Source organism: Mixophyes fleayi, chromosome 2, assembly GCF_038048845.1.
Source record: "Mixophyes fleayi isolate aMixFle1 chromosome 2, aMixFle1.hap1, whole genome shotgun sequence".
NCBI lineage: Eukaryota > Metazoa > Chordata > Amphibia > Anura > Limnodynastidae > Mixophyes > Mixophyes fleayi.
Window position 1 is genome coordinate 74,855,700 of NC_134403.1, and position 12,007 is coordinate 74,867,706.

The 12,007-nt window shown below is 37.4% G+C and overlaps 1 protein-coding gene across 1 annotated transcript in view; it reads left to right on the forward strand.

Annotated features, from left to right (window-relative positions):
* The first annotated feature begins 1,477 nt into the window (after positions 1 to 1,477).
* The window catches only part of SCN8A (sodium voltage-gated channel alpha subunit 8), a 178,055-nt gene continuing 167,525 nt past the window's right edge, over positions 1,478 to 12,007 (forward strand). The window contains exon 1 of the mRNA XM_075199295.1: positions 1,478 to 1,602. The gene's annotated coding sequence lies outside the window, so the exon portion shown is untranslated. The remainder of the gene's footprint in view (positions 1,603 to 12,007) is intronic.

Genomic DNA, 12,007 nt, shown 5'->3' on the forward strand with positions numbered 1-12,007 from the left:
TAACAGGCAGACAGAAGTTGTGCAGAACCAAACTCCAATAGAACAATCAAAACCTAGTTGCTTCTGTCGTAGAACAACCTTACAGTGTAGCATTCCAAAAAGTTTCTGGTTCACAAATTGCTATTAAAAAGTATAATTAAACAGGTATTTTACTTGGTGTAGATGGTTTAAAAAAACACTAACATGGAAGGTCTAACAGCTTCCAGTAAAAGAAAAACATAGAACGGAACTGAAGGAAACAGCAGAAAAAGTAAAAACAGGAACTCTTCAATTCTGAATCTGAGTGAGCCTGAAATTTTGGACATCAGCCCTAAGACCCAGGGATGTACCTGAAAACCCTATTGGGGCCAATTTACTATAGTTTTTCAACAGCTTTTTGGATCTGTTTGCATCCATGCTCCTCATAAGGTTAACAGAACAAAAAGGTTGTGCATACGTTTTCTTTTTTTAATTTTCCTTAACGGACTGGATATCTGCAAAGGCAACAAGCTTAAAAAAAGTAACACACCTAGGTAAATGCGCCCCTGAGATTCACAGTCAAAACCTGAGACCTCTCATATATACATTTTAATTTTTGATCCCCTTGATCTTCAATTTTCAAAACATATTATAAACTAAAAACAATGGGCGTTAATGAGGCAAATTGAGACCACTGTCCACTGTTTTTTTTAAGCAAGGAGGACAAAATGCAGGGAATTATTTTAAATTAAAGAAAGCATTTATAAAGCTGTCTAAATGAGTGGTTTAAATAATCTCGGTAGATACAAGTCCAAATTTGTGGAAAGGTCACATAGGTTGGACCTAGGGTGGCAGTTTGTGGGTGGCAATCTACTCAAATGGCATATCATTGTTTTGATTTGACTTATTTTATATATTAATGCTTTATAATCATAAACATTTATAAAATTAAGGTTAAGTTATTTTCATTAATTTATTCTATATAGAGGGGTTTCAGTGGGAATTGACACAATTGAGAGCTCCTGCAGTAGGGGGTGGGCCAAAAAATAGGGGCAGAGGTAGGCAAAAAATAAATAAATCTGACCCTAATGATGATTTAAATTTCATTAATTTGTTTTATTGCAGTGTACACCACTTTTCAATGATTATGTATAAACCATGAAAAATATGCAATTTAAATTTCCAACTGAAGTAGCGGAATAAATAGACCCATAATTTTACCAGTTAGTTATCTAATTATTAAATCCTATTATAATTATGTTAACAGTTAAATATGAATAGGAAACATAAACTTCACTTATTTAATGAATGAACTTACATTATACTTTAAAACCAAGATCCATGGTTCTTACAAAAAGTTAAGAACTCTACATTGTAATAACTGTATCCTCTCTCACCAAGTGCAGTGAACAGCAGAAAATGTCAGACTGTCCCCAGCCCCCGGTTTCCCCTGTGTGTGCGGGGAGCCGTATGCGCGCTCTTTCACCACGCTCCCCGGCATTGTGCTGAGAGTCATCAGTTATGCACGGGGCCGGCGCGCGCTGCGGAGGCTCCAAGATGGCGACGGCCGCAGTTCCTCCTGCTGCAGCCTCCCCACCTCTGCAGTCCGGCGGCGCCTGCAGGGACTCTCGCTAGAGCCGGCAAGTAAGTGCGATGGGACGCGACGCTGACAGTAGAATAGACAGACAGGAGCGGGACAAGGGGACAGAGAACATGAAGCTTGGGACACTGCTGAATGAGGAGAAGTCGAGCGGCGGGCGCTGGTGATAAGGGCCCGGGATGGGGGAGGGTAGACTCGGCTCAACCAAGTGCTCTTGCCGCAGAGACGTTACTACCCTTAACTTTGCTACTAGTGGCCCTGACACTTACCTGTCCCGTTGTATGATAACGCAGAGGCCAATCACCTGCCCCATTACCTGCCAGGCTGTGCACCCTTCTAGCTGTACAGAATGGGGTTCAGGCACAACTGGTTTGTGGGATACCCCAGTATCCCAACTACAAATGCCCTGCACTATCCGCCCTCATACCCTCCCAGTGGCCTCTACACCTGAGCATGGTGCAGCCCCTTAGCTCTCTCTCTGACATGCACCTGGCAGTGCCCCGCACCTCCTCCCACCAACTTACCACTAAGTGTTATGGGGAAATATATTCACACACTGACCCCCCACCACAAGCAGTGCGGGTATAGAAAATCACAAGGTGTCATCACTTTCCGTCCCCAGCCCCTCCCTTGCATGCATTGTATGTGGAGGGCCGGGGGCTGCACAGCAAAGGGTTTGATCAGCTCCATTAAATCCTGGAAGGAGGTGCTGTCGGTGCTGCACTCCTGCCAGAGTTTGGAGCTGGGGACCCCTTTTACTGTCGGAGGTGTAAAGAGGATGTGAGGAATGCGGGTGTGGTAGGTGGACATTCCTGCATGGTCTGCAATGTGGTATTATATTGTTTCTATATGTTGTAATGCTCCGTACTGATCTATGTGGCTGTGATAATGCTGGCTGTAGCGGCTCTCACTGCTCTGGGCGGTGAGTTTATCAGTGAATATGTGCAGGGGTTTCCGATCTGCCTCAGCATGTTGGATGTAACCTGCTCCTATACACTGCAGTATTTTTTTTTCTTCTGAAGCCTGTGGCCCTTACGTTCTGCAACGAAAATGCATGCATAAAGCACAGCAGCGCTTCTGTATCCGTCTAGGATGTCGATTCCTCAGCACGATGACATGGTATGCATAGACATTTCAGGGACTGTCTCTCAGGGAAAAGCACGCGTGTCCCTGGTTGTGTTATGGCAGTTCCTGAGATACATCACATATCGCTTTCCAAGTTGCAGACCGGATCTAAAAGATATGGCACTAGTGTGACTGCATTTAGCTATGCTTGCATCATGCATTGGAGTGTGTGTGTGTGTTTAATTATTTTAGCCTGTGATTTAGATACACATATACATCATTTACTTTTTGTTAGATTGTGTAATGCTATCTATTGTGTAAATAGGTGGATTTGTGGAATGTTACGCATTTAGGTCTCTAGTTTAATAGGGATTTTTCATTAAGCCTCGTAACGAAATGGGTATTCAGACTCATGTAGGGTTTGAATTGTGTGGGAAGGGTATTATCCCTATATTTTCGATAGTTTATTTTGAAAAGGTTATCCATATATCTGTTGGCACATATCTGGAATCTTAGCGTAGGCCCATGGGACCATGTGTGCAGCGGTGCTGAATGGACAGCTAAGTACATTTGCTGATGTGAGAGTATGGTGCTGAATGGATAGCTCCATAGAGTCCACCGGCCTTCCAGCGTGGTGCTGAATGGACAGCTCCATAATGCTGCCGGTTCGAAAGCATTGTGCTGAATGGGCAGCTAGCAATCTTTACATGGTAGCATGGGCTTAGATCCATTTCTAAGCGTTGTTTTTTTTTATCTGTTTGGTTTCATTACGATTTCAGTGGCAAACTAAACTGAAATTGTTAAGATAAACTTCATATTTTTAATTTATTGGATGAATGACTTATTCCTGAGACCCTTTGCTGGCATCTTATTGAAAGGGAAAATTAAAAATGACTCTAACATAATCACTTTAATAATTGATCTTGAATGATCAAAATATTTCAGACACTTTTAACTAGAGGTAAGGTACCAGATTTGTTAACTTTTTTAGGAATAACATTCTACTGTACTAAAACATTAACATTTAAAATAAATATAGGAACACTGTATAGATACATATCTTCATTTTTCCAAAATAGGCATGTGTTTTAATGAACTATTATGCTGTTTACAATTTTTCTTTTAAATGGTCACATCGCATACAGTTTATGCCTGTGTATTTATATTACATATGTTACAGTTTTGTGTGTGTTTATATAATAACATTTTATAGCATAAGTTCCTGTATCAACATAGTCTTATATAAAATGCAATTTATTAAAAATAGCCATTTAAATGGCATTCCTGTCGTTTACGTGTTTATGGAACTTTTTTCTTTTTCTAAACATGTAGGGATACACACATGTATATGTTTATATATTCTTATTTAATCAAACATGTTTTGTTATTTATGTTTTACAAATTGTCCAATTGTGCAATTTAAATAATTTTTTTAGTGATCTGATAGAAAACTACGTTAATTTGGGCACATCCAGTAGTTTATCTTTTATAATAAAGTATAGTATTACAGTAGTAATATTTCTTATCTGAGCATTCTTAATGCTCTGTTTTGATTTTTTTTTTTGGTAATGCGCTGTTCGTTTTGAAATATTTAAGTCCCCTGCCCCTATTCAATTAAAATAAACCTTTGCCATTGAGCATCTATACAGACATAAAAGAGATATTTGCGTTGAAGAAACAAGGAATGCTGTAATATTTTTATGGGAATATTAGACATAATAAGTGCCTGTTTATTAATGAGCTAGTGTAATACATTGATGTGGTTTTGTCTTCCTCACTAAGAAGGTTTCAGAAAAAAAGCATTTACTTGAAATTAGATTATTAATAAGAAACATATTATTGCTGGAATAAAGTGAATTAAATATATTATGCACAAACAAGTTACATCATAAGGGAATGCTGGTTTCATTCACATTTCATTCACATATTGCTTTGAGGTTTTCAGCTATATAATGGTGGTTACTGAACTGGCAGAGCCACCCAATTTCATTGATTTGCATGCTTAGGACATATTGTATTTTCCTAATATAAGGGGAGGTAGTAATAATGTTACATTGTGAAGTGCATGTATATATGATGTTAGTTTTTTATTAATTGAATAAATTATTTATCTCTGTCGTTAGTGTTTATACATTTTATTATGTTATACAAACTTATATTACACAGACAACACCCATTAAAGAACAAAGGTACTACAGCAACAAGGGCAAAATGTGGGGTTACAGAATGTACACACTCATAAACAATGACACACTTAGCAATAATATGTTACATTGTAAAAAATTGTTTTATGTCTATTACTTATAGTTTTTAGGTATGCTAAGTTAAACTGCAAGTTTTTGCATTAAAAAATTCCGCAGACAAAGATCTCTTCTGTTAGTGCTTCTTCAATATACATGTGTCTATAGAGAGCATATACATCATTTACAAACCAAAGAATTGAGAACAGGATAATTATGTGTCATATTTTTATGTGGTTTAGAATATTATCATTTGGGATAGAGCAAAAGCAAAACAAGAGCCTTGCAATGTTTAATACGGTATCCTATTATCGCACAAAATGCATAAACATCAGCTTTAGTCAACTAAGTGATTAATGATAAATTTATTTAAACAGAGTGTGTTTTGTTATACTAAAAGGTGCAGTATAGACCCCACCCCATCTACTGTATTTCAATGGTAGTGGGGAAGAGTTAAACATATATGATATTATTGACATGCCATTGGATTAGCGCTGGATTACTACATTCAGCTAAAAGCAACATGCTCTACCTGTTGTAAGGAGGTGAGCAAAGACAATCCAGTTGATGCCATAGATTACTTTTATCATACCCCCCTAATCCCCCATCCAATGTTAACTGATCAGAATAAATGTTCAATGACATAATAGTCTGGAGATTTCTGCTGCTGCCGTGACTAGTTTTGCAGTATTGGGCTCATTCATATCTCTTGATGATTTCTGCCTTTGCTGTTTGCTGATGTGCCTTGTTAGTATGTTTTTTTTTCTTTGCTACTATGACTACTTTTCAGAATTATATATCTATCTCTAATACTGTTGCCAGTATGCATTGGAGAACATTTACTAATTTTATATGAAATGTAAAGGACCCACAAAACATAAGTTATCTAAATCAGAATGATCACTGTATTTTCTAGCTCTGAGGTCCTTTTAATATTTCATTTATCACACGGCATGAGTGATTGGATTCAGCACCACAGTCATTTCTCCAATATTTCACTGGCATTACAGGTGAATTTGTTCTGGTTCCTCTGTGACATATTGCATTCTTCTTGGGTGGAAGTTCTTTTTCTTTTTATCAAATGTCTTCGTAAGTGACAGGACTAGGAATTTATTTTGCGATCCCTTGCAGTATGGCAGCCAGGGTCCCCCATTCCCACCCCATGTTCTCTTGGCTGCCATACATTTCTTAATCATATTGGTGACTGGTATTTGTCTAGTCCTGATGTATGCCGTTTATAGTCAACCATGATTCCAGAATAGTAGTGTAATACTTTCCTTGATTTAAGGGTTCAGGGGTTAATTCATGTTGACCAACACCAGTGAAGGTGAGGAGTGATTCCTGACCTTTCCTGAGGCTTGAACATGATTTGGCTTTTGGCCATTTTTTTTTAATATAGTTTAACAATTTCTTATTGTCCATAGCTCTGGAACAAACCTTGACTTGTTGACTTTCCAACTGTTATACTATAGTTTTATGTCCATGTGTATGATTTATCTTCTGCTTCAAGTTATCTGTGAGGGGTGCGGTGGATAAATGTAAGGGCTTGGCAGAATTACTCACGGTGAGAGTTGCATTTTAAGTTCATCCATTAGATGTCTTAATCTAGAGTTACATTTTTTGGGAATAGCTTTAGGTTGATTTAATAGAGTAATTACATTTATGCTGATATTTTTGATGTAGATGATATTTTGAGGAAGGTTAGCTGAGTCTGGGAATGTTTTGGCTACTTGCAAAACATAGAAGGCATTGTGAGTAAATCGTTGATGGAATGTGGCTCAACATCCCTAGATATAAAATGTTCAAGACTGAAATTCATTGCTTCTGCTGTTATTGTGTTGGCAGCCATTATGTTTAGGAAATTATACTTTGCACTGTTTTGTATTTACCGTATTACTAATCTATACCTATTCTGCACATTATGAAATTACTCTAGCTAGAAAAGTTAATGTTTTTGTTGATGAATTGTCAACAGGTACTATTTAAAAGACATTTAAAAAACTAGCCTTTTGAAGATATGATTTTGATGCACAATTGACCCGTCTACTCACAAGACATTAAAAAAAATATTCTGACGCTTCTATAGATTTGTTCAACTGGCTTCTAAAATAAAAAAAACATCCTGTCTTTATAAAATGTAGGCCATATAATAAAAATAACGCACCTGTGTGGCTTTTCTAGGATATTTAAATGTGTGTTTACATGGTTTTAATAATGGTTTGATGGTGCTTCTTTCACATGGGCAAGTGTAGACAATGTTGTTTTCTGCCCAGAAAATGTTTTGAAGCTTGCTTAGAAAGATATAAAAAGTGAGTAGGAAAAATGTTATTTTTGTCTGTTAACAGATAATAGGACATATTAAATTTGTTATTGTGCGCATGCTATTTCCACACACTGTTTCTAGAATGCATCGTTAATTAGCCACACTCTTTTCACACTCTACCTTATAAGCTCCACCTACTTTAATCCAACTTACTACATTAAACAACATACAAAACTCAAGAGTTCCTGGTACATTAGTTACTATATCAAGGTGGTATAAAGCCCACAATCACAATGCAGATATGTGTGCATTCATTTTCATTACCGATCTCTTTAACATGTATAAGTACATTCCTTATATATGTTTGTGTATTTGGGATTCCATTAATGTTCCTACTTTAGCGGCACTAGCTCAGCATTTCTTTATAGTGCAGCAATATCATAGTGTATACAGCTTGCTCTCAATACACGTCACTGTTAATTCCAATGTATACTATATTCATCTCTTCTCCCATATATATATTGCTCAATACAATATTACTGCTGCCAGTATACAATTAACCCCTGTTCCCCAAAGTACTGCAGCTTCTTTTCAGCACAGTACAAACTTACAGGAGAAACACTGCCGATGTTCTTGTATGTCATATGGGGTTGAAAGTGGGAAAGGGGGCTCCTTTACAATGTCACATAAGAACATGTCAGCCTGCTCATCTGTCAATGGTACAGTTTCCACTTTGCTATATATCACTCAGTTTCAGAATGTCATGCTTTTTTGGCTTGAAAAGCATTGTTCAAAAGTGTCAACGTGGCACTAGAATGTTTTACACTATTATGTTGTAATAAACTTTGTAGTTGTTTCTTTGACGTTTTTGATTCCTGAAGGTGTGAGGTTTAAGATACACAGTTTAGCCATATCTGTATCATATTCCTTTTCAATATTAATATATCTTTTGGAAAAATTAGATGCTCTGTTCATACTTACACTGCATATGTTTTGCTGCAAACTGAAGGCAGTCACAGCCTTCAAAGTTCTAAGCACAATAATCGGGGATTTAGTTCACTAGTCCAAATTTGTCAAATATATGAAAAGGTGCATCAGTGCTGTGACTGAGTTTACATATTAATGAAACATGAATGCTGAAGCACTATTTGAATACTAAGGACATACACTTTAGCCCATCACCACACCCATTTATTCATAGGTGTTTTAAATAGGGTATTTTTAGCTAGGTCCTACTTCCATAATTATTCATAACCTATAGGCAGATGCAACACACAGAGGTATGTACCCTCTTATAGAAATTGTTAGTGTAGGTACAATCTGAATGAGGTCACCTTGTTATGGTTGTTGAACATTCACAATTCAATCAAAATGTGCACTGAGGACCTTATATTTATTTCAGATATATTGTATATTCATTTGTCTAATACACAAATGTTTGTTATTGTGCTTAATATGACTTTATTGTCTAAAAGTGTACTCCTGCATTCTCGTCCTACAGTAAGTAAAGTTATATAGCGGTGATGTACCTTTTCATACATTTCACAAATTTGGTTGTGTGTACTAAATCCCTTTTTATTTCAATATGTATTTAATCATATATGTATTTTTCCAATTCTACTATAATTATGCACATGAAAAGTGTCCAGTATTAACTTTCACTGCTTTGTGTATGCCAGATGGAATATGGAACTATTTACAACTTATATAAAGACCTTTCAAATACCTTGAGTTTTCTGTCACCACTGTCCAGTCTCATAGCTATATCCCTGTAAATTCTTTTAGGGCACTACCTCACTTCTTGGCCCTACTCAGACCAATGGGCATCTAGATTGTTTACCACATATCTTTAGTGGCTGAACATATAAACGCACAGTCTTTGTATTCCTGAGGTTCCATCTTCAGCCAGTCATTGTATTCACTCAGTTTGTCACTTCAGGGACAGGACACACTACTATCTTTACCTGGCCCTCTGTCTCACACTTGACTCTGCTCCTGAGCTCCTTGCTGAGCCTTTCTATCACTGATTCTCTCAGTTATCCTTCCTCTTGGAGGACACACAGCTCCTCTCTAAGCCATTTACTGAGCTGCAGACTGATGTGGTAACACACCTTTTTAATCTTGTACGGGAAGTTCCCAAACTCCCGGGTGTGAACAGGTAGCAGACTAGCTCCACCTAGCCTGCAACCATGACACATCTCTCTCCCGAACTTACAACCTTTGGGTCATTCCACACCTTCAAGATCATCCTGGTTCTTCTCTTATCTGGCAGTTTCATCTTCCATGTTCATTTGTCACTCTTTTTGATTATAGATTAGAGACATACACAGAATAAAACTTCCCATCACACTGCTGTGAACCAGTAAAAAAGCTGCTATACTATTTGTACATAAAATACAGTAGTCTCAGGTACACACATTTGCAAATATACGATAAGCCACCTGTCATGTGAAGGAGCTCTTGTTAATGTCTGTAGCTTATCCCCTTAACTCAATTGTTGGCACTTGAAAAGTATTCCTAAACTCTAAACTGGTTGGTGCCTTTTCCGGTCTTGGCTAATGTCATGTATGGATGTAAACTCCAGCTTTGGAGACGCTTTTATCTCTACTTTACTGTCCATGGTAATGGTCAGCTGCATTTCAATTGCCATGTCCACAGTTAGGTGCTGTTCATATTTACTGTCTCTCCAACTCTTTTCACCTTAGGACAGTGGTTCCCAAACTGTGTGCCTAGGCTCCCTGGGGTGCCTTGGAAATCTCACAGGGGTGCCTCGACCAGGGCCAGTGGTAAGCAAGGCGGGGGACTACTTGGTAATTATTTTGGCTTAGGGGTGCCTTGAAAAAAATTTGGAGACCCTAAGGGTGCTTTGAACTGAAAAAGTTTGGAATCCACTGCCTTAGGAGGTTTTTCCCTTGATGATGGTGAGGTAATCTTTCTTAAACCTGTAACATGTAACTGCTATGCTTTTTCTCCTTACAATTCGATGATCCATTTTAATTTCCCAACACCTGGGTACAAGCTCTTCATTCCTTTTTCTTAAAACTTTAATTTCTTTTGATAACTCTGCATCTTTTTTTCCTGCTTTTCCTATCAGGTTGTGAAAACTTTTTGTTTTGTTCTCTATTTAAACTCTCTCTAGTTCTGCTCGCTTCATTTCTGCTTTCCTCCTAACAGCATCTTTCTTTTTTTATTTGTAATTGCAACCTGTATACAATATCTATGACCAGATATTCATTCATTCATTCATTCATATACAAATTAGACATTTTATTTGTTACCAAACATCATTCAGTCAGTCTTCTTACTACCCATTATCTTCTGCATGTTGTTACTAGAGATATCCTCCTCCAGAGCTTTCTGGATCTCCAGCTTGTTCTGTTTCATTATACCTTTCTTTAGCGATTCCTTTTGAAGACGCCACAATTGACAATTCATCATCAGAACCATTTTCAAATGCTGAATGTTTTGGCAAACAAACATTTTTCTGTGGCAGTTTCTCGGGAACAATAAGCCCATGTTTCCCAAGAGCTGCCATCTTGTTCTCTAGAACAGCCTTGACCTCATAGTCTAGCTCATTATGTTCACTCTCTAGAGCCTGATTGACCCTCACTGTTCTTTCACCTGTTTTCTTGCTTCAGCAGCTTGGGCTTTCAACATCTTGTGGATAATCTTGTTTGAGCTCCTGGATTTGGGCTTCATATATTCACACCTTCTCATCCAAGCTGACAAAGTCCTCATATCCTCACGCAGTTGCATCTTTTTAATTCAGAATTAATTGCTCAATTGCTCCTTCAGGCAGTAAGCCAACACCAGAGCTTTGATCTATTTATCGCAAGCCTCTGCTTGTTTGCATTCTTCTACAGATTTGAAAAAAAAATAGTTTTCTCCTCACTTAGTAACTGTTATAACTCCGAGGTCTTCTCTTGTAGAGTTTGTTTCCTGACACTTAGAAAAACTGTATTTTTTTGCACCATTAACAGGTGCAAAAAATCTTTAAATTTATTTTTATCTCAGCAACCCTCTTCTTCCACTCATCATCAGCCTGCAGCAAATGTAGTGATTTCTTTATTTCTCAAAGCACTCTTGGAGGGTGTCGGTTCAGTTTCCCACGTTTTGTTCACATTTTGTATGCTTTACAGTCTGATCTGTCTCCAATTCACTCCCCACACGTCTCGCGTTTATGGACTCAATTCAAGAGTCTTTCTTTGAACACACTTTTTCCCATGTACTTTCTGTTTTGCTATAATGTTTTACATTCTCTTAATGTCTCAGTTTCTTGAGGAATTACTATAAGTTTTTAATTCAAAACACAATTTCTTACTATCTCGCACCCCTGCAATCAGATTACTTTGTGTTCTTCTTTCAATGCAGTCTCTTTCAATACTTCACATTATTAGAAACTCTTAGCCATATCTGCCTCTTGTATGACAGTTTCAGTACAAGCAGAGATAGCTGGGCTATATTTACTAAACTGCGGATTTGAAAAAGTGGAGATGTTGCCTATAGCAACCAATCAGATTCTAGCTGTCATTTTGTAGAATGTACTTAATAAACAACTAGAATCTGATTGGTTGCTATAGGCAACATCTACACTTTTTCAAACCCGCAATTTAGTAAATATACCCCAGCTGCCTTTCTCTTGCTGGCTCTGATGAACACTCTTTAAGAGCCTTACATTTAGACACTCTGTCTTGCAAACACTCTTTTAGATTCACTTTTTTCACTCTACAACTTTTCACTAATTTTGTTTCTTCTTGTGGCTTGCTTTAAGCCACACACTTATTATTCGAGAATTTGTTTTTCCTGTGAATACCTCAACAAAATTCCGTCACACAGAACTTGTTTCATGTAATCAAACTATTTCATAATAACATAGTCCAC